Consider the following 14,780-nt stretch of genomic DNA (forward strand, 5'->3'; position numbering starts at 1 on the left):
TCAGTTTTCAACTCAAGTTTTTATTGATAGATTTTGCATATACAGTCCATGAACATAAAATACAAAGCCACACAACCAGTTTCCGAGTTTCATCAATTCGAGTTCTTCAGTTAGACTTGGTAGTGCAGAGATGCCACCCTTTTCGGTTGTGCATAGAGCACCACAAGCATTTGACAGATTGAGCGCCTCCTTAAGCCTGCTTTCATCTTATTCAATCAATAATACATAAAACATAATTAATTAATATAGAGGACAACAATAATCTTAATATAGTTAAGAAAATTGGAATATGTTATAATTAATTACCTTTATTCCTCTATGTCAGAATTGAAATATATCAGAATTGGAAGGGTCGCCATATGTTAGAATTCACCAATCCCCATTGTTGCTCACCCCCTTTAATCCTCACCAACTATGTCATTATAACCCTCCTGGAAATCAATGCACCAAATAAAAGTTAATTTTTACCATAAACTTTATAGAATCAATTTCTAGATCCTTCAAAAATTAGAGAGGAAAGATATAAGAAGCAGTGGAAGTGAAAAATATACAAACCTCAAAGAAATCAACAATGAACTCATCCTTCTCCTTCTCAAGAACATCGTAATTCGTTAATACCAAGGAAAAAATTGACAGAAATAAAAAAACAAAAATTAAAACGGAATAAAATTAAAAAAATGACAAAAAAGAAACCAACATACGCCATTGATGAAGATCGATGGAGGTTGAAGAAGATCGAAGGAGGTTGATGAAGATCAAAGGTTGGTGACGGTGATCGATGGAGGTTGATGAAGATCGAAGGTTTGGTGACGAAGATCGATGGAGGTTGATGAAGATCGGTGGAGGGAGATGAGATGGAGAAGGGGAGGCAGGTGAAAGAAAGAGGGTGTATGACAGTTGAGAGAGAAGGGGAGGCGGATGACAGATAGGGGGAGGTTGGGTTATGGGCTTTAGGGTTCTCATTTATGTTGGGTAAATTTTTTGTTTATAAATACCGACTACAATATTCCGACAACAGATTTTATTTATTTTGTTTCAAAAATATTCCGACCACAATTTTGGTCGTAAAAACTTATTTTCAAAACTTTTCAGGTATTATAATATTATGACCGTCATTTTCGTCGGTAATTGGTCAAAAATTAGTTGGAAATTTTTTGGATTTTTTTTTGGTCGTGAATTTACATACTACTTATTTGGTCGGTATAGTGTATAAAGTAGTCGGTAATAAAGTAGTCGTTAAATTACCGACTACTTATTTTTGGTCGGTAAATTTTTTATTTTATGACTACTATAAAAATAGACGGTAAAATAAATTTTAACGCTTATTATTTTAGCAGTCGGTAAATTTAGTCGGAAAAACTCCGTTTTCTTGAAGTGGTGTATCGCCATATGTGGTATCTGGGGGAGCGGGTGTCTCTTCAGCATGGTACGAGAGAGAGGCAAGCTCGTCCCTAAGGATCCTCCGGAGACCATGTTGGCGAAGATTGAGGATGTTGCCCAGCTTTACTCGGATGCCATGGAGGCTGGAGGCGAGCCATCTGTCTCCCTTGGGAGAATTTTGTAGATAAGAGGGGGAGTCATGATGACCTTTTGGCGAGGCTTGCTCCACCTGTACGCTTCGTACCGCTGATGAGCTTTGGATTTGAATCTTGTATTCTTGTATTTTTGTATTCTTGTATTCTTGTATTCTTGTATAATCGGATCATTGTATATGTGCTTGTAGGAGGAGGAGATCGACCTAGAGGATATACCCTATGCTGTCAGGGTTATCCGCTATGTTGACTCGGACGGAGAGCAGGTGGAGGGTACTGTTCCAGTGGATTCCCCTCCACATCGGAGGGCGAACGACAATGTACCAGAGTATTATGCAACTGTAAGTACCTTTGTATTTTCTTGAAATTGATTGTAATCTTGTATCTGGAAATTGATTTTGAATCTTGTATGCAGGCGCCTCAGGAGAGAGTGCGTCGCTGGATGCTTGTGATGGACTCCCTGAAGAGGCATTGCATCAATCTGACCAAGAAGCTTACAGACCGGGATAGAGAGGTGCATTCATTGACTGTGAGGTTTGGTATTCTAGAAACTTGTACATAGATATCTGATTCTTGACTTTTAATTTTGTATAGGAGCGCCGCCGAGGTTGCAGGGATTCCGTGGACAGGGGTTCCCCGGTGGATACTTCGAGAGATTAGGCCGGGCCGAGCTTAAGTCTGGGTCCGGGTCCTAGTACTGGTGCCCGTCAAAGGCATTCGGATGTTGATAGGACAGTTGTTCCCTTTACATATGATGAGCCTACCAGGCATTCTGTTAGAGGTATAGGCAGCCAGATGCCTTTTACGCCTCCTCCTGGTGCTTATTTCGGAGCGAGTAGCTCCCATCCTTGTAGTGCAGAATCTTGGGCCTATTGGTATGAGACGGAGCGGATGTGCCAGGCGCATGATTTTGAGATGCAGCGCCGATTTATGGCGATTCCGCAGCCTTATCAGTATCCTCCCTGTCAGCAGGGAACTCAGCGACCTTCCGGTACCTTTCGCATTTCGGAGCAGGATCCGGCTATCCCTGGGACGGAGCTAGACCAGGATTTGGAGTGCTATATGAGCCGGAGCAAGAACAAGGAGCCTGTGATTGACATTGTGGCTGATGATGACTCGGACTGATCCTGCATGGTAGCGAGTTCCAGCTTTGCCTTGATTGAATTTTTGTATGAGGATTTTTGTATGGATTTTTGCAGCTTGTAGTTGGATTTGTAATTGTATGGTTTGTAATTTTAGATTTTGTATGGTTTATAATTTGTATGGTTTGAATTTTGTATGTGTCTTTGCAGGGTTTGAATTGAATTTTGTATGCGTTGTGTGTGCTTTTGAAATTTGTAGCTATATGTATGCATGCAAAATGAAAAAAAATTGCCCATTTTTTGGGGTGTACATACCCACTATAAGCCCCCACTTTGAATGAGGTTTTTTGGTTAAAAAAAGCGCAAGTCAAAGTATTCTTCTGCATATGCAGACTCGACTTAGGACGCCGATCTAGAACTAGAATGCTTTGAATTTTGAACAAATTGACCCAAAATTGACCCGAAGTGTTAATTCGAACTACTTGAATTTGCGCGGCTTGCGGCCTTTGGAATCTTCTGCATGAATTATTGGGGTTGCACTAGCTGTACAAAGCTATAAAGGGGCGTACTTGGAATCATAAAGGTAACGTTGAGCTCGTCCTTGTTGTAGGCCCTGCGCCTGGCGCAGGCTATGGCGCCCAGCGCAGGTGGTCCTTTCGAGTACCACCATAAGTGCTGGTTTTTGTATAAATAGGGAACTTTTCGATCACATTCTTGCACCAATCCTTCTCTGCTCTTCTTTGCCTTCTACTTCTTCACAAAAAAGAAAGAAAATGGCTATATCTTTTGAAAACGCCTTGAACTCTTGGCTTGGTTCGTTAGGCAAATTAGAGAAAATGGAGCTTGATGGCCTGCATCTTGGGGTGCTCGCCTCTTTCCGGTTTGTGAAACTTGACATGCATTTCATTCTTGCTGCTATCGAGGATTCACATGTTTCCGCTTTGGAAACAATCAGGTATGTCCCCTCCCTGAAGAGTCCAGTGCTATACTGGGATGGCCCCTTATGATAGAACCTTGCATGCCTAGTGTTGAGGAACACTTTTTTTTTGGCTTTTGAAAGATATTTGGGCTTGAAGCCCCACTTTTGAGTGCTGTTGTATATGGCCGAGGGGTGGATTTGTCGCTCCTTGTCACTTACTTTGCTGGGCTTGACGTCCCCAAGGTTTTCCGCTTGAGGGCCTTGAGTTTTTGTATCTTTGCTCGCTTCCTCTTTTCGAAGCAGGGGTTTGGCAATGGCGATGCCTCCCTAATAGAGATTGTAGAGCATTTTGCTAGTGGTAAGGACCCAATGCCGCTCGTGATTGGCGAGACATTGATGGGCCTTTATATGCTGAAGTTGGACCCCTCTTCTTTGCCGTCAGGAAGTCCGGTATTACTCCAAGTAAGGATCTGGAACTTTTTTGTACATTAAAATTGTACTTGTATTTTGAATGTTGAATTTTGAGTTGCTTTTCTTGTATTCTCCCCGAGGTATGGCTTATGGAGAGACTCATTTTGGTGGCACCACCGGAGAACATGGAAAGCTATAATAGGAAAGGACTCATTGTGCGGCCCATGATGTATGGCCGGCTTTCATTGGATGAGTGGCGCTGCGCACTCTCGAGGGTTGAATCTTGTATTAGGTGGGTAGTTCCTTGGTGGGGAATTGCCGTTATGAGATATGCACCTGGCTCTACTGCTTTGAGGGTGCCTAGCCTTACCATGTTAGTCTTTTACTCTCCTGGTCGAGTGATGAGACAATATGGCTTGAAGCAAGAAATCCCGGATTGTGCCGAGGAGCATCCAAAAACTGTTGTATTGAATGCTAATCGTCTTGAAGTTTGGAGGCGGTATTGGGTTGCCAAACCATTCTTGAATATTCAATTCCCACCTGATCCTGTTACTCTGCCTGCGGGGTATATTGTATGGATGAAAAGTCCAAGCCAACGGGACATTTCTCTCTCTACCTGTTCTAGAGCTAGACGCCGTGCATCAACTGATTATGAAGAAGGTGACGGGAGTGTGGCTCGTCCGGTTCTTGACCGTTCTGGGTCCAAAGGAGGTTCGTCATCCTCCCGTCTTGGAAGACTAGCAAGTTCCTTCTCCCGCCGCTTGGGAAAGGGGAAGATTGATGAATGATTGCGGGAAGAGCCAGGAGATAGTACTCAAGCCCCAAGACTCAAGAGCATAGTCACCCGACTCCAGATCTTTGTAGGCTTAATGTGTTTGAAGTTGTATTAGCAAGAAGTGTGTTTAAGAGTGTGTTTAGAAGATGTGTTCAGAAATTGTGTTTAGTGGAAGTGAAAAGGATTTTAACTTTGCTTCACTTGATTCCAACCTTGTACTTTGAATTAGCTCTGATGGAGGCTTTAGAGCCAAATAAAAAGTTGTTGTGTTAAATTCCGTTTGAACATTCTTTTCTTTTTAATTGGCACATTTGGAATAAAGACAAAAACAACAACTGAATTTTGAATTTTGAATTTTGACTTAATTTTTGGATGCCCTAAATTGAGAAAACTTTGAATTTTTTGTATTAAGGTTGTCGGGCCTCGGAATGAGGTTGCCTACGTGTCCCGTTAAGAAATCATGCCGAACGTAGTTCTAACTTACAAATTTTTTTGAATTTGACTTTGAATTTTGAATTTAGGACTTAAACATAGAACTTTTTGAGTTGATCCAGGTTCGTCAAAGAATGGAACTCTGTCCCATCGACATCTGTTAATTCGACTGCTCCCCCGGAGAGGATTTTCTTGACAATGTATTGCCCGACCCAGTTGGGTCTGAATTTTCCCCTTGGGTCCATGACGCTCTTGCGAAGGGCTTTCAGGACAAGCTCGCCTTCCTTGATGTTCCGAGTTCTGACCCTCTTGTTGAAATGTCTCGCCACTCGGCGCTGATAGACTTGTACACGGTGAGCGGCTTGAAGCCGACGCTCATCGAGCATGACCAACTCGTCATATCTTGCTTGTAGCCATGCATCTTCTGGGATTTTGCTTTCGAAGAATATCCTTAGAGAAGGTATCTCTAGCTCAATAGGTTGTACTGCTTCCATTCCATAGACCAATGAAAATGGGGTTGCGCCCGTTGAAGTGCGGATTGAAGTTCGATACCCCCACAATTCAAAGTGTAACTTTTGGGGCCAGTCTTTGTGATTGGTTGTCATTTTCATGGTGATGGCTTTGACATTCTTGTTGGCTGCATCGACTGCCCCATTAGTTTGCGGCCGATAAGGCGAAGAACGGTGATGTTGAATTTTGTACTCGGTGAATATATCTTCACACTCTCCTTGGAAATGGGTTCCCTGGTCACTAATGAACTCGTGAGGAACGCCGTATCTGTATATGATGTTTTCTTGTATGAATTTGGCCACTTGCTTGGAACCCAAGACTTTGAAGGACCTGGCTTCGACCCACTTAGTGAAATAATCGATTGCGACCAATATGAATTTATGACCCCCGGTGCCTCTTGGAGTGACTTTGCCGATGACGTCGATACCCCAAGCTGAGAATGGCCATGGTGATGATTAAGAATATAGCAAGGATGGGGAAACGTGCTTCAGGTTTGCACACTTTTGAAAGGTAGGACATTTCTTGACGAAGAAGTAGCAATCCCGCTCGAGGTCCAACATATTCCCATTCATGTGGGTACCACAGACTCCGACATGCACGGTGTCCATGACTCTTTGTGCTTATCACTTGTCAACACATAGGAGGTTGGGGCCGCTAGGGGACCTCTTGTATAGAACGCCGCCTTCTATGACGAAATTGGCTGATTGCAGGCGCAACGCTCTTTGACTCTTGCTTGAAAAATGCGGGGGGTACTCAGAGTTTTGTAGGTACCTTTGGATGCCTGTAAACCAAGGCTCATCTCTATCAGGCTCGATATCGTCAATATCATGGACATATGCTGCTTCTTGACGTGTTTTAATTATAAGTGGCAATTCAGCCATGCCATTTGGAATGTTGATCATTGATGCCAGTTTTGCCAGTGCATGCGTCGGTGTAGACACCTACTTTTGTCCCCATTCCCGAAAGGGAAGGTTCGATGATGAGAACATAAATCTCCACTTGGCAACGCATCTCCTATAAAATAACGAATCTCAATCACCCTTTCATTTCATCCAAAGCTACTATTTATAGAAACCTACTAAGAATAGTAACTGCCGTAAAAGGTAGTTGTTAAAATTGGCAAAGTCATAAAAGATAGAAACCTGTCAGAATTAGGTGTTGCACTCCGACATAAATCCTAAAAGAGATAGAATTTGCATTCCTGGTATAATTTGGAAATAGGAGTTACGTATTAATTAAATTCCTAACGAACCTAGAGTTCGTAACGGGCCCAGACGCATTCCGTCATAAGTTAATACGCACTAAAAGACTCGGATAAATCTCAAAAGCTCCGTATTCTAAGAGTCCAAATCTGACAAAGAACTCGGCCCAGATCCCATTTTCAACGCCTAGATCTGGGCGCCGAAATCTTCGGTGCCCGGCCCTGGGCGCTGAAAATGCCTGGGGCCGTTTTATCTCCGGATTCTTTTTGGATTCGTATCTTAAAATCTATCTTTCCACACATTCTTTTCCTATAAATACAGCCTAAAACCGACGTGAAAAAGAACACACAATTCCATAATCTGAGTGTTGACTCTAGCCTTAAGCCTAAGCCTCACGCTGCGAAATTGATCCAGCGTTCTGTCGCAATCGGCCCAAAAGTCGAACAGAACGCATCCTGCCCCTTGTAGCTTGATGAATTAAGCCTAAATACTGGAACATTGCTTAGAAACCCGAGATTCGTTAAATAAAAGGAGAAATAGCAAAGCCAAGTGGTTAGTTTTCTGAGAACCACAACGCACCTCTCAAAGGTGCGTTGTAATGTGTCCCTCATATGATTTAATCGCTTTCATCACCCTTTTATAAAATTGTCAAACTATTAATTTGATTGATCTATCACGCCTAATAAGATAATACCTTGGACAATTGAATTATCATGCTAGGTACCTTAAATCAATCTAAATAAGATAATCACGATCGATTTAGTGTTATGTGTTGCATATTGCTAAAATCAATTCAGAATAGTTTAATAGTTTAACGCATGTCCCTTCAATTATTTATGCTGAGCTAGTAAGGATAACCTGCCTCTGGAGTATTACCGATAAGCACTCCTCTCGGTAGCTACAGTCCCCCGAACTCTCAATCTCTGCCATGCGGGTGTACGTTGAGCGATCCCCACACCAGGGATCACAAGGGAACCTATGGCCGTCGTGGTCGAACATAATTGCACTCACTTTATGTCATGATAACCGGGTTTTGTCAGTTTTTCTCATTGTCGTTAAAAACTGAATGGCGACTCCTCTATTACTAGTCGATTGGGTGTAAACTCACAGGAAATCCAATTACACTTGATCTGACAACGTCACGCCCACGAGGGACGAGTTCACGCATTAGCCTCGTGCTTTTTCGACCCCCTCACAGTGGCGACTCCACTGGGGATGTTAATGAAATACTCGTGCTCGTAGGTAATCAAAATAGCCGAAGGGTGAAACGATCCTACCCCGCGTTTATTTCCCTATCAAGTTGGGACGACCTGAAAATCAGCATATTAATGTGAACGGACAGAACCGCATAACGAATCTTGGCTCCCTTGGCATGTTTCATCTCGGGAGTTGGGAATAAGGATACCCATCGCCACCCGGGGGGTGCATACGCTTCGAATGTTGTCCACTCGGCACTTTCTCTAGTAGTACACCTATCCCAAACCGAATCGCTCGCCCACTAGGTCCCTCTCATTGGTGCATGCCCCCTTGGCTTACATCGTGATTTGCCTCTTGGGCCGAAATTTTCTCGTGAATGCACTTCCCCGACCGGGGCATGTGTTGGATCGACGATAGAGGAGGTACCAAGCCGGCGCAAATATTACCCATAGAAGCCTATCATAAACTACGTGACATATTATTTTGCTTCATGTTGTAATGTTAGTTGTGTGTAGCGAACTATGTGATTATGCGTGACAAATAATACTAGAAAACCAACGACCCTAAAAATTGCCCAAACATTCATAAACACCAATTGGCCAAAGAGTTATACCAAAATACGTGTTCCGCAGCCCCGGGCGATCGCCACAAAAATAAGCGACGCCCAGGACAGGCTGTAACGGATTCCACAACGCTGCACAACGCGTAAAGGACGTTATTAGGCAAGCACGCAAAATTAAGTCGTATGTACGAAAAAAGGATAGACGAACAGAATACGAGTACCAGTCAGGGACGCATTTTCAGCGCCCCTGGCTGGGCGCCAATCATTTTCAACGCCCCTGCTGGGCGCTGAAGTTGTTGCCTGGCCTTTTGGTCAGGCACATCAACCTCGATACCCGCACATAAAGTATACGTAGCAATAAAAAAAATTCGTAACAAATTTGCTACGAGGACGTATGAAAAAAGGCAGTCGATTCTAAGAACGACTTATAAAATAAATAACTCCTTGTGTCGTTGTTAGGCTTCCTATAACGACTATGTTCGGCACTAAAACCAAGCACACTGATTAAATGACCTTGAATGTCACATGGGCAAAGTATTCAAAAAATGATGTTGAAATAAATTTTTCAAGGAAAAATAATGTTCGAATAAAAAATAAATAAATCCGAGTCTAGACTAGGCTATGCCAAAGTACAATCTAAATCCTAAGTCTTAGTTGTCTTATACATAGAATCGATCCTAATGCTTGGTGTCGTTCTGCAAGTTAAAAAGTTAAACCATATTGAGTCTCCCTTCCTAACATTTAAAAGAAATCAATAAGCACCCATATGTAATTGTCATCCCTTGCTAAGAATATACGGCCTCAATACTCTCTCTCACCAATAAAAAGAATATATTATGTAATTCAAGTATTTGCAAAATGGAAACAGTCACATTCTGAAAATCATTCCTCCATAGTCGCATAACCCCCAGAGTGAGCCTAAGGTGTCAATACCATTGGCAAAAAAAAAATTAATGGCCTCAAGGCTTATGATCACATTGGGTCACGACTATCATAGTCCTCTCGAGCCACTCGCTCCTTGAAGTACTCCTAAGTACGGACTAAAAGATTTTCCATGAATGAAACATGACGAACCATGAAAATACCCAAATCGGCATGCCATAAGGCTACCATTGGGGTAAAGCAATACACACTAAGAGGGAAGCCGCACTAATGATTCTAGTCTTGCAAAAATGAAAATTCGATCTCCCCAACTAACTACCTTGCCAACATTAAGCAAAATGGCGCATGACAAATGAACACCCAAGGGTTAAAATCCAAAGTGTCAACCAACGAAAGTTATGGTCCAATTACCCTATGTCTGAAAGTCGCTTGGTCAAGTATTATAGGCTTACGCCACGTCATTATTTTGAGTCTAGGCCACCTCCTTGTATTCATACACGGGTTATAATCAGAAAAATTAATGAAAGTTCGAGTCTAAATCACAACTTCCAATTAAATCCTGGAAACTGGAATCTGAAAAGAAGCAAAAAAAAAATTTATTTTCGATGTAATTCTTTCGTTAAATTTCAATAAAGTAAAAACAACATTTTGAATCTACGCTATTTGCACATTTTAAGAAACGACTAAAAACGCTTGCAAAGTAAGACAATTTAAAGGTCCACCCTAGGGCTACTAAAATTAAAGGTCCACCCTAGGCCTACTAAAATTAAAGTCCACTATAGGCCTACCAAACGAGGCTCACTCAGTCTCGCCTCGTGACTCAAAGACCACAACCATCTACCTTTTAGCCCAAATAAAAAGGGGGAGAAATCCCAAGCAAAAAAATGAAAAAAGAGAAAGAGAAAAGGGAGAGCGAAAAGAGCAAGCCATGAAATACTTAGCCCGTACCTCCCAAAGTGCGAAATTTACCCAAGTAAACGAAGGAAAAGAATTGAGTCAACCAATCCAAATCATACCACAAAAACTACATAAAGTTCTACGATCTTCTACCCTTTCCAATCCTCATGCTTGACTAATACCTATACAAATTATCCTATCTCATTCAACCCATCTTTCAATCCGTCTTGAGTCACGAATAAAAAGAAGACAAATGAAAAGTACATTCTACGCTTAACGTAAAAAAAGAAATAATAATAATTAAGAAACTTTGCAAAGCACCTTTAAAGTTCGTCTTAAAAAAAAGCATTTAGCGCACAAAAAAGATTCGCAAATATTTGGCACAAAACGAAAAGGAGCAGCACAAAAAGGCAGCCCAGAACACATTTTCAGCGCCCAGACCTGGGCGCCAAAAATAATAACGCCCAGCCCTGGGCGCCGTTCTTGCTTATCACTTTTCAACTCCCAATTCCTAAAAGTGTTCGTATATTTTCCTATATACATGCAGAAGAATAACGAACACTTGGGGGGTAGAAGATCGTATAAAATACGCAAAATACGCGCGCTCCACAATTTTCGTACACTTATTTCACCCTATTTCAAACATTACGATTCCACTTGAACGTACTTGTTTAAAATCGGCATTCTAAGAAACCATTTTATGGCTAAGAACTACGCAAGACCTGATTCCAAATTAAATCTATTTAAGGCGGATACATATCCATGATTCGGTCCAACCAATTTGCAAAAATGTTAAAGCCTATAGAATAACAAGAATAAAAAATAGAGTCCCTTATTGAAATTTAATCACTTGCAATCCAAGTCGAAAGAAAAATTTAAGTCAAAGGAAGAATCCAAGTCATCAAGATGCCAAAATGAGCACACATCGAAAAATAATAAGGGCACGTACCCTAGCCAGAAGTAGCACTCACACTCCTAGGCACTTAGCCAATATTCAAAAGATCGCTTTGCCTCAATTGAATGGGGGCTAGCGCGAGCGTCCATGACCTCTAAAGTACTCGACTTGACCCTCCCTAAAGCAATGTAACTCACTTAAGACCTCCTTTCACCACTAGACACAGTCATAATCGCCAACAAGTAGTAAAGGCAGTAAGCTTGCAATAAAGAGGATTGTTCTACGGCATCGCCCCATCGTTCCTCCGAACTCAAGGCACCCGTTCATGGTAATTCAAATGCTTGAGAATCCCCTTTGAAAAAGTCAGACATTGTCAATAGGACTTGGCACTTAACCAAGGCTCACCCTACTCTGACATATGACACGGGCATCTAAAATCGAAATCTGAAAGCATCATTAATGAGAAGACATAATAGCAACTGGGGGCTAAAAATTGAAATGAAAGAACTAGGGAAAGAACTACGTATACCTTGACCTTTTGTGTAGACATACACCAAGTAAATCTAAGTCAATTTGAAAGCGTTTTATTTTCCCGCAATTCTGGAAATGATGGCCCTAAAAGCCTAAAGCATGTGCCACACGGGCACAAGTAATATCTTGACGCCTGCACCCTGGCTTCCAGCAAACCCTTAGACAGCATTCCGAAAATCGTAAAAGTATTTTGATTCACTCATGTAATCCTGTACGAACCCTTCTATAAGTCAACTTACTTAGGACACCTCGGATTGTACACAGTAGGACTCGGATTTTAAATAATTTTCAAAGACTTCTTCGAACATAATAAAGTGTCGTTGGTTTAAGCTAAGTATGCCTTTATCTCGATGTTGCAAGTGAGACAAAAAGATTTCTAAATATGATTATGGGTAAAGAAAGGCACCTAGATTTTGGTCAAGGCACACTTCAACATGTGACTACCTTGACCATGGCAATGTCGCACAATACGACGTTTACAAGAGAAGTAGCAAATCACTACTCGAACGTACCTCGCACTAAACGAGTCTGGTTCAAACTATTCATGATCCATGTCACCATGAATGCATAAAAAACGTATGCCTAGCATTATAGCACCAAGCCTATCCCGTAGCTACAATTGGGGGCCTGAGAAAAACACTCTAAAAGTGCTCGAAATGACAATTTTATCGCAAATTCTCGACGCTAATGCTATACACATGTCATAGGGGCACAATCCTAAGGTTTGATCGTGTAAAACGAACCTTAGAATGGCTACAACCCCTCCCAAATTCTAAGCGCTACTTAGAATATATAAAGTCACCCCACTAACAAGGGTAACTGAAAATCGCGAGTCACCAAAACTCCGATCAAACTACTGCACATAACGCTCCCCCTACAAGCGCCCGTTACACAGTCTACGTCGTTCCAAAGCAAAAGAGAAAGAAAAATCAAAGATAAAAAAAAGAAAAAAAAGAAAGAAACATCTATGAATCCTCGCATCGAACGAAGTAATAAGCCGTGCACACCCACGCATAAGGTGCTAGTTCGAGCACCTGAACGAGGCATGATGAAGTACTCCAATGCAAAAAATAATAATGATATCCAAACACCTGGAGGAATGTTCTAAGACACGGTGTTAGGCCACACAAGCCTACGTCGCACCATAAGTTCAACGATCCCACGGTCCAAGTCTAAAAAAAAAGAGTAAGGCATATTGCACTAATGCGGGCACGGCCAAGAGTATGAGGCAAAGACTACTTATCGCACAAATTCAAAATGCAAGCCACATGACTTCTACATTAAGGATTAAAGGTAGAAAAATATTACCTACCACGGAAGGGATAGCTCGCACCTACACGAGCGGGACCCCAAGGCATCTTCCTCGAAAGAACCTACAAAAATCATACGCCAAAAGGAAGCATCCCAACATGCATACTTAGGGGCTCCAAGCTACGAAACGACTGTAGCAAAATAAAAAAAATATATACGCGATCAAAGTCTTACGCCTCAAGTTATGTTCCTCGGGCCATATAGATTCGCCCAACTATTGCAATAACTGTACGCCTTAAGAGTGACAGTTCCTTTAAATAATCGCCCCAAAGCGACAAACACCGTAGTCCACCAATCGGCTACGGCTTCTCGAGAAATCATCACGATCACTCAACTCATTGTGATATCTAATAAAATTCTACGTTCCAAAAATAAAGAAAAACAAAAGAGAAGAGAATACGTAGAATTTCCAAGTGAAATAAACGAACGAACAAGAGGCCAACTGTGTTATCAAATGACCAGCCCAAACAATATTTTCAACGCCCCACTTGGGCGTGAATTATTTCTAACGCCCAGGCCTGGGCGCCGAAAATGAGCCCAGGGCCAAAAGAAGCCCTGACTTCTATAGAGTCCTGCCGTATCCATTCGACTCGAAAATTGCCGATTTCTTTACTGAAAGTCGCACCTCACGGCTTCGTTAAGAGTAGCACACCACTACAAAGATCGCTCGCACTTACGAGCACGATCCCAAACACGATCAAGGACATTACAAAATGCGTATCCCCAAGGAACCTCTTTGACAAGAAATGACCGTCAAGCACGAGTGCTTGGGGGCTCGAAAGAAAATATATATTTCAAAAGAGAGTATGCAAAGTTAAAACAATATTCCCAGACTACGTTGTACGAAGTCCCGTGTTTGGATAATCTCAAAAGATAAAATCGGATTACGACCTCAAGAAAAAGGTCGCCGTTGATACTTATACATAGTCCCCTAATCAAGGACCCAGGTAGCTGCAAAATTGAGCCGTAAAGACTAGCTCAAAACCATGAAAGATGATGACCACGAGACAATGGTCCGTCTAAGCACGTTGTCAACCCACATTCATGTTGCAACTAAATCCGAGCATCCCTCGAAAGAATTCGCTCTTACAAGAATGAATAAAAAGAAATTCTCAAAAGAAATCACAAGAACAAATGAAATAGGGACTTGCCCACCTCAATCGGGCAAAACCGCGGCACGTACCACGCGAGTCCCAAATCGAAAGACGAATTCAGGTTCTCTCACCTACAGCGAGCGGGGTGTCCACCCTTAGCGGACAGGGCTCGCCCACCTTCAGCGGGCGGGGTCTGTGTCACTAACCGCGCAGGTCCTCAGTTTTCGAAATTGAAAAGAAAATAAATTCTTCAAAAACCAAAACAGGCTCGCCATCTTCAGCCGGCAGGGTCTACGTCACAAACCGCGTAAGTCCTTATTTTCAAAGAACTTCAAAACAGATTCGTCCACTTCTATAGGACGGGGAGTCCACCCTCAGCGGACAGGCTCCCCATCTTCAGCCGGCGGGGTCTACGTCACAAACCGCATAGGTCCTTATTTTCAAAAAAAAAAAAAAAACTTCAAAACAGATTCGTCCACTTCTATCGGACGGGGCGTCCACCCTCAGCGGACAGGCTCGCCCACCTTCAGCGGGCGGGGTCTGCGCCA

At 42.3% G+C, this 14,780-nt stretch overlaps 1 long non-coding RNA gene across 1 annotated transcript; it reads right to left on the bottom strand.

The window, feature by feature from the left end:
* Positions 1-933, bottom strand: LOC130467884 (uncharacterized). The gene is made up of 3 exons (XR_008927867.1): positions 556-933; positions 307-431; positions 1-206 (listed from the first exon to the last, which is right to left on the bottom strand). It is a non-coding gene; the product is annotated as an uncharacterized lncRNA (long non-coding RNA).
* Positions 934-14,780: the final 13,847 nt, after the last annotated feature.

The sequence above is a fragment of the Spinacia oleracea genome, chromosome 2 (genome assembly GCF_020520425.1).
Source record: "Spinacia oleracea cultivar Varoflay chromosome 2, BTI_SOV_V1, whole genome shotgun sequence".
Classification (NCBI taxonomy): domain Eukaryota; kingdom Viridiplantae; phylum Streptophyta; class Magnoliopsida; order Caryophyllales; family Amaranthaceae; genus Spinacia; species Spinacia oleracea.